A 13,506-nucleotide genomic window follows, 5' to 3' on the forward strand; every position below is an offset into this window, starting at 1 on the left:
CTTCATCCCAGACCTACTGAATGAATCTAGAGGCTGGGCCCAGAAATCTGTGGTTTGACAAGTTCTCCAGGTGATTCTGATGTAAGATAAGTTTGAGATTCGCTGGTCTAAGATAATTCTGAGGAAGGCATCTAATCAGGTATATAAGAACTATTTTTTCTTTTTCCTTCTTTTTTTTTTTTTTTCCTTCATGTATCAGGAATCTCTTTTAGCCAGAGTCACTATTAGGAAAAAGAAATACTTGCAACTGGGAACTTCACTTTCAGGCTTAAAGCTCCTGCAGAGGAAGAAACCAAAAGATAAACGAAAACGTTATTTTGCTTTTTGCAGGGGGAGGGCAGGAAGGGGGGAAGGTAGGCATTCAATTAACAAATTATCCAGTGGCTACCTTGTTTCAGGCACTCTGCAAGAAGGAAGACAAGGAAGTAGAAAAGAACCGGAAGGTCACTAACAATTTTAACTTGGGTATCATTCAATGTAGTACTAACAACACAGGTTGCCAATTCCTGGTATACACATGCAGTAATATCCACATGGGCAATAAAATATTTATAGTGAAGTAACAGACCAGCAAAGCAAAAAACTATGGTTCATCCTTGATGATCAAAGGGATTGGTGATTCTCCAACTTCAGTGTGTATCAGAATCACCTAGAGGGCTTATTAAAATACAGATTACTGGGTCCCACCTCCAGAGTTTCTAATTCTGTATGTTTAAGGCCCAAGAATTTTTATTTCTCATAAATTCCTAGGTGACATTGAAAGTGAAGAGAGACCACAGTTTGAGAACCACCAATCTAGGTGACGAAGCACAGTAGAATTTAAGTATTCCAGGAAGGAATTGTCTGAAGATTACCAGTACATTTCTCAAGGTGTTCATATTTATTGCACAGACTTTGTCTGTTGCCCCTCAGTGAAAAGGCAAGAGAGGGATTATGCTTTTAAACTATGTGGTTAAACTATTTTATTTTGATAATGCATATTACATAGTCTATGCTGAATCAACCAACCTCCAATGTGAAGGGTTTCCCAAACTAGAAGCCAAAACTGGCACTCAAAGATTTCCATGATTTTGTGATGACTCAAATTATACTCTTGTTTTAATGACCTATGCTGTATGGATGTATTTCTCTAAAAATTTGTGGCAGGCTCTCCTCTAGGCCCAAGGAGGATCCTGTATCTATCTAATTATATAGTCAAATGAGAGCAGACTTAAAAATAATTTACATGTTTAAAAGACTGTCCCAAGAGCCCAGGCTATGGGGAGGAGTACTTCCAGTCCAGCTGCTTTTCATCATGGGGAAAAATCAAAGTTAAGGGGCCCCCAGGGGTTAGGACTCCCTTGGTTTCTTTCCCTTTGGAGTCTAGGAGCTGCAGTACAAATAGATTGAGTTCCACAAAAAGGCCAAGGTCATCCTGGCTGCAGAGAAAGGTGAGAAACAGCTCAACTTTTCACTGAATCAATCCTTCAGTCCTAGTCCTTCCTTCGGCTTTCTCAAAAATGACACATTCTGACTAGCTTGACTGAAATAGATCCAATCTACCAGAAAGTGAGCTAGCACAGGATAACTTGCATCTTATTCCACAAGGAAGATTACCTGGATTACCTATCCTTCCACAAATCAGCATTCTTTTTTCAGCCCAAGCATTAAATATAACAAATGCCATCCTCTGTGTTACTGATAGCGAAAAACAACTGAGAATGGCAAAAAAGTCACCACTTTGCCTGCTTAAAGCCACTTGTCTTCCCTATGCAGATATAAACAGAGAGATAATTACCTTGCCAAGGTCCCTGAAATCAGATACGGTGTTAGAAGGGTATGAAATATGGAAGATGACTGTGCTAATAGGTTGTGAAAGATGAGGATAGATCAATCATGTACAACCCCAAACTGAGTGCATTCTCTGCTCAAACAGATGGAAATTATATGCAAAAGAAGTTGGGAATTGTCATAAAAGCACAGGGATTAGTTACTAATCTATTATGGTTATGAGGCTTTTTAAAAGACATTAGGGAAATACAAAGAAATAATCAGATGCTTAAAGATAATGACACAATTTTCAAGGGAATTAATAACATACAAGTCTTCGAAAGGAAAGAATAATAAAACGAACTTATTTAGGCTGGACGCAGTGGCTCACGCCTGTAATCCCACCACTTTGGGAGGCTCCGGTGGGTGGATCAACTGAGGTCAGGAGTTCGAGACCAGCCTGGCCAACACGGGGAAACCCCATCTCTACTAAAAATATAAAAACTAGCCAGGTGTGGTGGTGGGCGCCTGTAATCCCAGCTACTCAGGAAGCTGAGGCAGGAGAATTGCTTGAACCCGGGAGATGGAGGTTGCAGTGAGCCAACATGGTGCCACTTCACTCCAGCCTTGGTGACAGAGTGAGACTCTGTCTCAAAAAAAAAAAAAAAAAAGGACCTTATTTAAACCCTGAAATTGGTCATAACTAAATATTCACACAATTCATCTTGATTAATGTAGGAAAATAGCTATTAGGTAATACATTTTTAACTAGAAATTCATAAATTTCTAACTAGGATTGACCAATACTGAATCAACTTTTCCTCCCCCTGTGAGTTGTTTTCCGGTTAAAAACCACAAGTATTCCTCAGCTTCTCTTTTAATGTCAATGAGGTGTGCATGAAGTCATCTTGCCATATAAAATATTCCTCCCATTTTAAAACATTAAACTATCTTTCTGTGTTAATTCAAAGAAGTCAACAGCTTTATTTTCCACATTTTAGTATGAAAAACATAGCTGCTGACCATTATTCACCTTTTATGATCTGCTGAACCTAAAATTAAAAAAATGTGTTGCTAGATAAAGTTAAAACAAGTTACCTAATACTGTAATGGAGTTATGCCCAGAAAAACACTAATACACAATTATAAATTTCTAAACGTATCTAATCATACATCTTTCTCATGAAAGAGTTCACTTAAACATTTTCTTTAGATACTTATATTAAATGTGGGGGTAACAAAGGTAACAACTAGCAATTCATGTGCCTTCTTACTAATGTCCCTATCAAGAATGAATTTTAAAATAACTTGTCTACTTCTAACATTCATTTTAAGATTCTACCTGACTTTAGTAACACACAGGCTGCTCAAAAATTCTTCAGAAACTGTTTGATTGTGCAATGTCAGAGTACTGCAACAAACCTGGTGGGGATTATACCAAATAGACCAACTGGAGACTTAAAAAGACTTCAAAAAAAAAAAAAAAAAAACAAACAAACTGTAGGCAAAAGTTGAATATTATTGAGTCCCCAGGAGAAATAAACTGTAGTACTGGTCATAGCATTCTAGGCAGAGAATGAACTCTTGGGATGCTGCTATTCCTTTGTCAGACTAAAAATTTTAGTCCTACTTTTGAATTGTCATATTAAATACAATATCACCAAAACAGAGTAATTTTCAGACTGCAAATTTGTACCAAATAATTTTCCTCTAAAAAATTTAGCATAATTCAGATAGATTATTTTTAAGAGAAAATTATTTGACTTATTCATGCCATGGATAAGAGATAATATTTTTGGTGGCAGTTTGGTGAAGCCAGACCACCTGGTCTGTGGCTCACGCCTATAATCCCAGCATTTTGGGAGGCTGAGGCCAGTGGATCACTTGAGCTCAGGAGTTCAAGACAAGCCTGGGCAACATGGCGAAAACCTGTCTTTACAAAAAATACAAAAAAAAAAAAAAAAAAAGGCTGGGCATGGTGGCACACCTGTACTCCCAGCTGCTCGGGATGCTGAGGTGGGAGGATTGCTTGAGCTCAGAAGGTGGCTGTTGCAATGAGCCTTGTGATCATGCCACTGCACTCCAGACTGGGTGAGAGTGACACCCTGTCTCAAAAAACAAAACAAACAAGAAAACCCCCAAAACCCAAATTCTATCTGCCCCTTACTGACTGCAATGTTAGACCCATTACCTATACTTTTGTGCCTCAGTTTCTTCATATGTAAAATGGGAAACAAATAACAGTATTTAGTAGATTAATTCAGTTAATCAACACTCTTCTGCTATATTGATTACTACAACACACAGAACAGTGACTCATTTATGGTAAAGTGCTATGTAAGTGTTGGCTATTATTATTAATGTACATTTAATCAAATAAAGAGGTGTAATATTTTAATCCTCACAGTTTAATGTTAATCATCTAACATTCCTCCATTCTTCTTCAAATAGTTATATTATTTATTGACCTGGGAAGTCTTTGTTTCTGTTTTAGCCTTAAAAGAGAACAAGCAGCTGGGCGCAGTGGCTCACGCCTGTAATCCCAGCACTTTGGAAGGCTGAGGTGGGAGGATCATGAGGTCAGGAGATCAAGACCATCTTGGCTAACATGGTGAAACCCCGTCTCTACCAAAAACACAAAAAAATTAGCCTGGTGTGGTGGCAGGCACTTGTAATCCCAGCTAGTCAGGAGGCTGAGGCAGGAGAGTGATGTGAAGCCAGGAGGTGGAGCTTGTGGTGAGCCGAGATTGCGCCACTGCACTCCAGCCTCCGTGACAGATCGAGACTCCATCTCAAAAGAAAAAAAAAAAAAGAGAGAGAACAAGCATATATTAAAGTGCTTATATTTGTACCTTGGATAAGCAAGAATGTAATACATTAGGAAAAACTAAAACACTAGGTTTAACTGCGGGGAACAGCCTTGAAAGACCCATGAAAAAGACAATACTGCAGAAGACAGTCAACCAAAATAATTTATAAGCAGATTTTCCCATTTTACTTATGAAAATTTTCCATTTTACATATGAAAAAACCAAGGCACAGAAAGACACTAGGTTTTATTGATTAGCATGTGCTTGAAAGACACAAAAAATTGCATTTTCTAGAGAGAAAAATGGATTTGAGGAACTTAAAACAATTTTTTTTCTTTTGCTGTTCACTTAAGCTGATTCTTACTCCTTGGCCAAATGTGACTTTACATAAAACATACCACACAGATGTAAAGGTTGTATAAATCTTCGTAAGAATACCATTCTAAACTCAAAGAGTTTATAGACTTTCCTAATCACCATTACCCTATGTAATTATACCACCGAAGAATTTGTTGTTGATTTAATAAAAGCTTTTTCCTTATTTAAAGACAAGATCTTGCTGTGTCGCCAAGGCTGGAGGGTGGAGTGCAGTGGTGCAATCATGGCTCATTGTGTGCCTGACAGCATCACAAGATTCAAGTTCATTTCTCTGCCTAGAATGCTGTGATCAGTACTCCAGTTTATTTCTCCTGGTGACTGGATAATATTCAAAATTTGCGTACAGTTTTCTGCAGGCTTGAACTCCTGGGCTCAAGCGATCTTTCCACCTCAGCCTCTTGAGTACCTAGGACTATAGGCGCATGCCAGGATGCCTGGCTAATTTATATATAAAATGTATATATAAATTATATATAAGCTTTATATATAAATTATATATAATTACACCAAAAAAAAAAAAAAAGCCAAGCGTGGTGGCACAAGCCTTTGGTCCCCAGCTATTTGGGAGGCTAAAATGGGAAGACTGCTTGAGCCCAGGTCGTCAAGGCTGCAGGAAACCGTGATCACATCACTGCACTCCTGGGCAACAGAGTCAGACTCTATGAATTCTATAAAAGAATTCATCGCCCAGGCTGATGTACAAAGGCACAGTGATGGCTCACTGCAGCCTTGACCTCTCAGGCTCAAGTGATCCTCCCATCTCAGCAACCTACCCTCTCTACCCAGGAGCTGGGACTACATGCATGTGCCACCGCATCACATTAATACTTAAATTTTTTGTAGAGATGGGGGTCTCACTACGTTGCCCAGGCTGGTCTTGAATTCCTGAGTCCCAGTGATCCTCCCACCTCAGCCTTCTAAGGTGCTGGAATTGCAGGCATGAGCCACTGTGCCTGATCCTATTTTTTAATTTTTTGTAGAGGCAGGGCATTGCTATATTGCAAAGGGTGGTCTCCGACTTCTGGACTCAAGCGATCCTCCTGCCTCGGCAGCCCAAATTACTAGCATTACAGGTGTGAGCCACTGTGCTGGCATGCTTTCTCCCTTTTGACTTGCTCTATTATATTAATGGCACAAAATTTATAGTAATGTTTTCATCTATGTATATCGAGAAAATATTTGCCTATATATCTCCTTTACATACAATTCATTTTTTTTGCTCATAGTTCTTGCTAAGATCCTACATTAAATGCTTCTATGAGCTTGAAGTCTCTCTCTAAACAAAGCTTTACTGTAAGCCACAGAGTGGAGAACACTGCCCCATCCAGAAAAGAGGTTACAAGGTACAATAAATGCGGACTAACAGAAGAAGCAAAGGATTGGCAGTTAAAAACCTATGTTTGAATCCTAGCTCTTTCACTATTTAGCTACTTCAGTTCATAAAACTGAAGTGTGTTCATCTCTCGATATTACTGCTAACTTTGTTTTTGATAAGAGGGGTGTCTCACATGCTTTAAAGAATCTGATGAAGTCATACATCTTTTCTTCAACAAAAATTAACACAATCCACACATTTTTGCATACAGTTAGGGGCTTCAAGTAATCACACAAGTCCATGTATCCTAAGAACCCTCTAGAATACTGGATTACAATGGTTCCTGCTGTTTTAATATAAAAATGCCATTTCTGCATTCATATTCTCTCTCACACACACCCTTAAAGTCTTGCTGTGCAACCTGTAAATGTACCAGAGCTCACAAGCTTACACTTTTAAACACACAAAAGAAATGAAGTTTTATCTTTATTGGCAGTTTCCCCCTTGAGGCATATTAAGAGTGATTGTGTGTAGTTTTAGATTTATATCAGGACAAGCTAGATACTCAAATCAGTTATTAATCATTATCCTACAAAATCTTCAAATTTAGTTACAGTAGCTTAATTAAACCTCAGATAAACCTTAAAAATCAAAATATGTTTTGTATACCTAGGATCTAATAGGCACGAACAGAGCTATGCAAAACTCGGTTTGGATAAGGATTTAATTGTCCACATGTATTCAGTCACATTGGTGAAAGCAGTAACTGCATCTGTGCCAAAGTCTCAGCTGCTGTAATTAAAGACAGACCCCCCACCCCACACTCCCCCCTCAGGAGCAGCTAGCTATCATTATTTTCAAAGGGCAGTAATTACAAAGGCTTTGCATTATGTGGATTACACATTCCAAGGATATAGGATTGCTACCAGACTTCGGGGACTATCCTAATAAGCAAAGTTGTTCATTAAAGCAATCATCAAATTTACGTACAAGTTTTAAATTTTCTGAACTTTGCTTAGTTTGTCATGTGAGTTTACCTCCCTTTGTGAAATAGAGCTATTTCTGAAAAGTTAATTTCTGATCATCTTGCCCTACTACTTGACTAACTTTATAAAGCTTGGAAGTATTATTACAAAGCAAGAGTAAATCACCACAGAACATCAATTTTAAACATGCTTAATTGAACAAAAAAATTAGTTCCTCTTTGATAAAGATAAGTAACAAAATATAAACGGAAAGAAGACGAGGTTATTTTTCACTTTTGATATCACATTTAATAGATTCAGAGAAAAACTAATCCCAATTGTGCAACACATTTAGGGGTTGGAGATTTAATGAGATTCCATTAGACCTAACAGGATAACATGTAGGCACTTCAAATCCCCTCTATCATCCTTCATGAAGCCAAGCTATTCTGAAATAAATGAGAAATAGGAACATAGCAAAAGCAGACCAAAGCAGTACATTTACCAAAAATTATAACTGCCAATTTTCCAAAATTTTTGGGTATTGTGAAAATCATGATTGTTTTCTCTAACTTAAAGAAATTTTGTAATCCAGTACAGTATATCATCCTTCAGTACAATTAAAAAAAAAAAAAAACTTTAAAGTGCTCAAGTACACTAGTAGGTGTGCTGGGAGAAAAAGTGACCTTCGCATCTCCTGAAACTGAGTAAAAGCACTATAATTGTACTTCACTGATTCTGTAAAACATTTTTTTAACATACTAAAGCCATATACTAAAGCGGAAATTATCACTAGCTGCTAGGATTAAAATTTCAAAAAGTGTCCGTGGAAGTTCTTATGCTTTCTTCCTACTGGCCAATAAGACTCCTACAGGTAATTTCTTATGTTTGCGTAGTTCCATGAATTCTTTTATAGAATTCATAGAGTCTGACTCTGTTGCCCAGGAGTGCAGTGATGTGATAACGGTTTCCTGCAGCCTTGACCACCCGTGCTCAAGCAATCTTCCCATTTCAGCCTCCCAAATAGCTGGGGACCAAAGGCTTGCATCACCACGCCTGGCTTTTTTTTTTTTTTTTTTTTTGGTAGAGACGGGGACTATGTTGCCCAGGCTGGTCTTGAACTCCTGGCTTCAAGCAATCTCCCACCTTGGCCTCCCAAAGTCCTAGGAGTACATGGCATTATTTGGCATTCATCCAAATAATTTATTTAAAAAAGAAAACATACATGAGGTTTGATGCTTAAGCACTCTCCCTCGAATTTTGACATCTTTATGATTAGGTAGGGTTCAGATTTTAAAATACCTTTGCAATAAGGTAAAGAAAGATTTATGTTTTGTTTTTTAATTAAAGGCTTTTAAGAATGTGAGCAATAACAAAGCATTAAAAGTATCTCTAAATACTGATTTCACTCCTCCAGTTCCCTTAACTTCAACTGTTAAAACGAACTTTCCCTTTCAAGCAGCGATGATATATTTTGGATGAACCCTAAAACCTTTCAAAAATATACAATAAATTTAACTATTTTCTCAATGTGAACTCAACGACATTTTAATTAAAGCTTGTATCACTTTATTTTTGTTTTTTTAAGACAGAGTCTCGCTCTGTCGCCCAGGCTGGAGTGCAGTGGTGCAGTCTCAGTTCACTGCAGCCTCAAACTCCCAGACTCAAGCGATTCTCCTGCCTCAGCCTCCCCAGTAGTTGAGATTACAGGCGCGTGGCAACACGCTGGCTAATTTTTGTATTTTTTTGTATTATTATTATTATTATTATTATTTTGTAGGGACGGGGTTTCCCCATGTTGCCCAGGCTGGTTTCGAACTCCTGGGCTCATGTGATCCGCCCGCCTCGGCCTCCCAAAATGCTAGGACTACAGGCGTTGAGCCACCGCACTCGCCAAAGCTTGTATCACTTCTACTCCTTCTCCACCAACACACATAGTCGTCAAAAAGGAAATTCAAAAACAAAAACAAACGAATAATGGTACCACTTCTACTTCATGCTTTGAAACAGTCCCATATTCACCCATCACCCCCAAAAAGCAATCAATCAGTGCACTTAGGGCGTTGGGGTGCTTCACACTGCACTTGGAGCTCACCATTTTTAAACTTGAAGGGAACCGTGGTATCTTAAAAGCCTCCGAGTTGCCAGCGACCTCAGCCTCTCCACTTTCTCGAACATCATCCCGGGGCACTGTCTCCCGACACAGCCAGCGCGGTGGCCATGCGCCTCAAACCGAGCATTCCAAACGCGGAAACTCAACCCCGAGCGCGGAGTGGATGGAAACTGCCTGAAAGGATCTGTGCAGGGCTGGGCTTGGGACGCGGCTCGCACGAAACTGAGGCAGGAGTCTCTTCCTGCACGCGCACCACGCCGGGACCCGAGGGGTTTCACTCCCTTCACTGAGCCGAGCCAGGAAGCCAAGAGCCACCAGGGCGAAGCAGCCCTGCAAAACCTCCACTCAGCCTTACAACGGACAGAGCGCCGGGACACGCGGCACCGCATCCCGGGCGCTCCAGTCGTCCTGCAGTCGGGGGACGCTCCCCTCAGGCGCCCGCGTCGGAGCCCAGCGACCCCCGCGCCGCCCTCACCTACCGAGGCTCCCCCACGTCCACCGGCTCCTGCAGCGAGACAGCAGGCGCAGGCGGGCATGGTCCGAGCGCGGGCTCTGCAGGGGAGGACGAGGCGCGCGGACTGCCAGTCACCCGGGCGGCGTTCCCCGCCTTAGCGCTCCAGGGTCGCGAGTCCCACAGGAGTCCCGAGTTGCGGTCCCGGGGCGGGCGGGGCCTCCATGAAGCCCCGCCCCCGCGGAGATCCCCACGCACCACGGAGATCCCCACGCTCCACGGAGATCCCCACGCTCCACGGAGATCCCCATGCGCCCTGCGCAACGCGGCTGCTCCGCGCTGCCTTCTGCTGACTACAAACTGCGCCTCCAGGGAGCCGGGGCGAGGCCGAGGCCACCACGAAGTTGTGGGTCTCTCTCCTCTCGCTGCCTCAGAGCAGCGAATTTCTCCTCAGCTGCAAACAAGGACGCAGGGCCAGCTCCGTGGGACTCAGCGGGGGCAGAGGGAGAGCGAAAGCGCGGGAACCCGCGCATCTGAGGAAAGCTCAACATTTCACCTGTAGAGTCGGCTGCCCTGGCCCTCGGAGGCCCACCTTTGGCCCCAGAGTCCCTGAATTAATGATAATTAACATTTTAAAAAAATTTATTATTTAAAAAAAATTTAATCGGGAAGCCCCGAGCCAGAAGAGTAGCGTCTGAGACTCCCCATAATTAACATTCTTCACTCCTTAATTTTAATTTCCCTCACACCTAACTAGCTGCTAACCCTCCTCTCCTCATCCACCACATTCCCCACAAACCTTGAGCTGTCTTCTTTGCTCAGTCAGTTCCTCAGACTCAATCTTAGCACGGTACAGAACTTCGCCCACTGCCTTCCCTGGAAGCCTCAGGAACACAGCAGCACCCCCCAGCGAGGTGCGCGCAGTGAGCAGGCAGCCCAGAAAGCAGTGGCGCTTGCGCACTGCGCCGGGGGCGGAGCCAGAGGCCCTGCACGTGGAAGCTCGAAGCCCGTAGGTGGGGCCCGCGCAGGAACGGACTCCTGAGAGCCTTTCCATGTCCTGAAGCAAACTGTGTGTTCAGCGCCTACTCCGTGTACACGGAGTAGGCCTTCAACAAAACGATCATTTTGTCATGGCTTTCTAATTTAATTCAAAAGGATTTAGAAGATCTGGGAGGACTTTATGTGTTGCTCGGCTAATGGCCAAATCCCTTAGCTAAGGCTTCAGCTTGGCGCTAACAAGTACATCCAAGTTTCAGGGATCTAAAGCATGAAGATTTTTACCAGACTCACTCGGTCGGGTGCGGTGGTCGGTGATCTCAGCACTTTGGGAGGCCAAGGTGTGTTCAGGAGTTTGAGACCAGCCTGGGCAACATAGTGAGACCTCCTCTGCCAAAAAAAAAAAAAAAAAAAAAATCTTTGCACTCAGAAAATTAATTCTACTTCATAGCACGGCTTATGAAAACCTGATTCAGAGGCTATATAGATTACAGAATCGAAGTCTTCCAGTCCAGTCACTCAGATTTAGTTTTACAATTGCAGGCCTGAGAGTCACTTCATCCTTCAGTGGGTGAATCCTTTAGGGGTGAAAACGATGGAGACAGGCAGCTTAAAAGACGCAGTATTTGGCCGGGCACGGTGGCTCATGCCTGTAATCCCAGCACTCTGAAAGGCCGAGACGGGCAGATCACCCTGAGGTCAGGAGTTCCAGACCAGCCTGGCCAACATGGCGAATCCCAGTCTCTACTAAAAAATGCAAAAATTAGCCAGGTGTGGTGGCGTGTGCATGTAGTCCCAGCTACTCGGGAGGGTGAGGCGAGAGAATTGCTTGAATCCAGGAGGCGGAGGTTGCAGTGAGCCAAGCTCATGACACTGCACGCCAGCCTGGGCAACGGAGTGAGAGTCTGTCTGTCTGTCTGTCTCTGTCTCTCTCTCTCTCTCTCTCTCTCTCTCTCTCTCACACACACACACACACACACACACACACACACAAAGATGCACTATTCCATTTTCCAATAATCAGTTTCTATAAGGCAAGTTTTAAGTGTATTTTACAACTGGATTGATAGAGGAGCTTCAGGGATCTGTGAATACCGTAAATCTGAGAATTAAAATGTTTCTTTCCTTTTTTTTTTTTTTTTTTTTTTTTTTTTACACGGAATCTGGCTCTGTTGCCAGGCTGGAGTGCAGTGGCACGATCTCGGCTCACTGCAACCTCCGCCTCCCAGCTTCAAGCGATTTTCCTGCCTTAGCCTCCCGAGTAGCTAGGATTACAGCCACGCGCCGCCATGCCCAGCTAATTTTTGTATTTTTAGTAGAGACGGGGTTTCACCATGTTGGCCAGGATGAGTCTCGGTCTCCTGATCTCGTGATCCGCTTGCCTTGGCCTGCCAAAGTGCTGGGATTACAGGCGTGAGCCACTGCGCTCCGCCTAAAATGTTTCTTTCATTGTAAGTTCAATTTAGTGGGAAGACGTTCTTTAACTATCATCAAATTCTAATATCAATGACACTACCCCACCAAAACACAGTCGGAATTTCTGTTTTCTGTTTATGCTCCTATAAACCAATGGTATTTTAAAAACTTATTTGAAGTTCCAATTCTACTGTGTGTGAAATAAAATTTTATTATTCCTCTTAATAACCTATTTTGGTCGGGCAAGGTGGCTCACGCCCTGTAATCCCAACACTTTGGGAGGCCGAAGCAGGTGGATCACTTGAGGTCAGGAGTTTGAAACCAGCCTGGCCAACAAGGCGAAACCCCGTCTCTACTAAAAATACAAAAATTAGCTGAGTGTGGTGGCATGTGTCTGTAATCCCAGCTACTCGGGAGGCTGAGGCAGGAGAATCACTTGAATCTGGGAGGCGGAGGTTGCAGTGAAACCACTGCACTCCAGCCTGAGACTTCGTCTAAAAATAAAAAATTAAAAAAATCTATTTTTGACAATAAATTGAAAGTTCAAAATTTACATATTTTTCATTTTCTTCTTCATGACCATTATCTGTCTTTTTCAACTTAAGAATTAGGGTACTCAGCAATTGTACTCCTAGGAGTTTACACCCAAGGGACATGTATAAAAATTTCATAGCAATACTGTTCATAATAGCAGAATACTAGGAACAACTGGAATATCCTGAATAAAAATTGCGGCATATTCATTCATTGGAATATTTAACAGCAATGAAAAAGAATAAACTACAGTTACATGCAACAACATGCATGGATTGCCTAAGCAATATTGAGGGAAAGAAGTCAGACAGAAGAGAATATACATTGTAAGTTGCCAATTGTATAGTTTAAAAATAGACAAAACCAAACTGGTATGTAAGTATGCATGCTTATGTGTCTAAAGGATAGAGAAAAGCAAGGAAGTGATTTTCATGAAAATCAGGATAGTGGTTATCTTTTAGAGAAAATTGTCATCAGTGTGTTATAGGATTTTAGGTAATTTTTATTTTTTCTTTATGCTTTTCTGTAATTTCCAAATTATCTACAATGAACATGTGTTTCTTTATAACCAGCAGGGGAAAACTAGATGTTACTCTCAAAAATAAATAAAAAAGGATCAAGGTCGAGTGCCACAAGAAAATTGAAAAAAAGAGGTATCTTGTGAACAACACTATAAAACTATACCAAATCTACAACTTCAGTTTACTATTTCCTTTATCTCCATCCTTTTCTTTTTAAAATTCCAAAAGAAACAAAAACTATAATAATCTGCAATTTAT

General features: G+C 41.6%; 1 protein-coding gene across 2 annotated transcripts in view; it reads right to left on the bottom strand.

Moving 5' to 3' along the window:
• TEX15 (testis expressed 15, meiosis and synapsis associated) overlaps positions 1-10,710 on the bottom strand; it is an 84,426-nt gene extending 73,716 nt beyond the window's left edge. For both annotated transcript variants that reach the window (XM_063726602.1, XM_024251246.3), the window contains exon 1: positions 10,581-10,710. The gene's annotated coding sequence lies outside the window, so the exon portion shown is untranslated. The remainder of the gene's footprint in view (positions 1-10,580) is intronic.
• Between the last annotated feature and the right edge of the window lie 2,796 nt (positions 10,711-13,506).

This window comes from Pongo abelii, chromosome 7, assembly GCF_028885655.2.
Source record: "Pongo abelii isolate AG06213 chromosome 7, NHGRI_mPonAbe1-v2.0_pri, whole genome shotgun sequence".
Classification (NCBI taxonomy): domain Eukaryota; kingdom Metazoa; phylum Chordata; class Mammalia; order Primates; family Hominidae; genus Pongo; species Pongo abelii.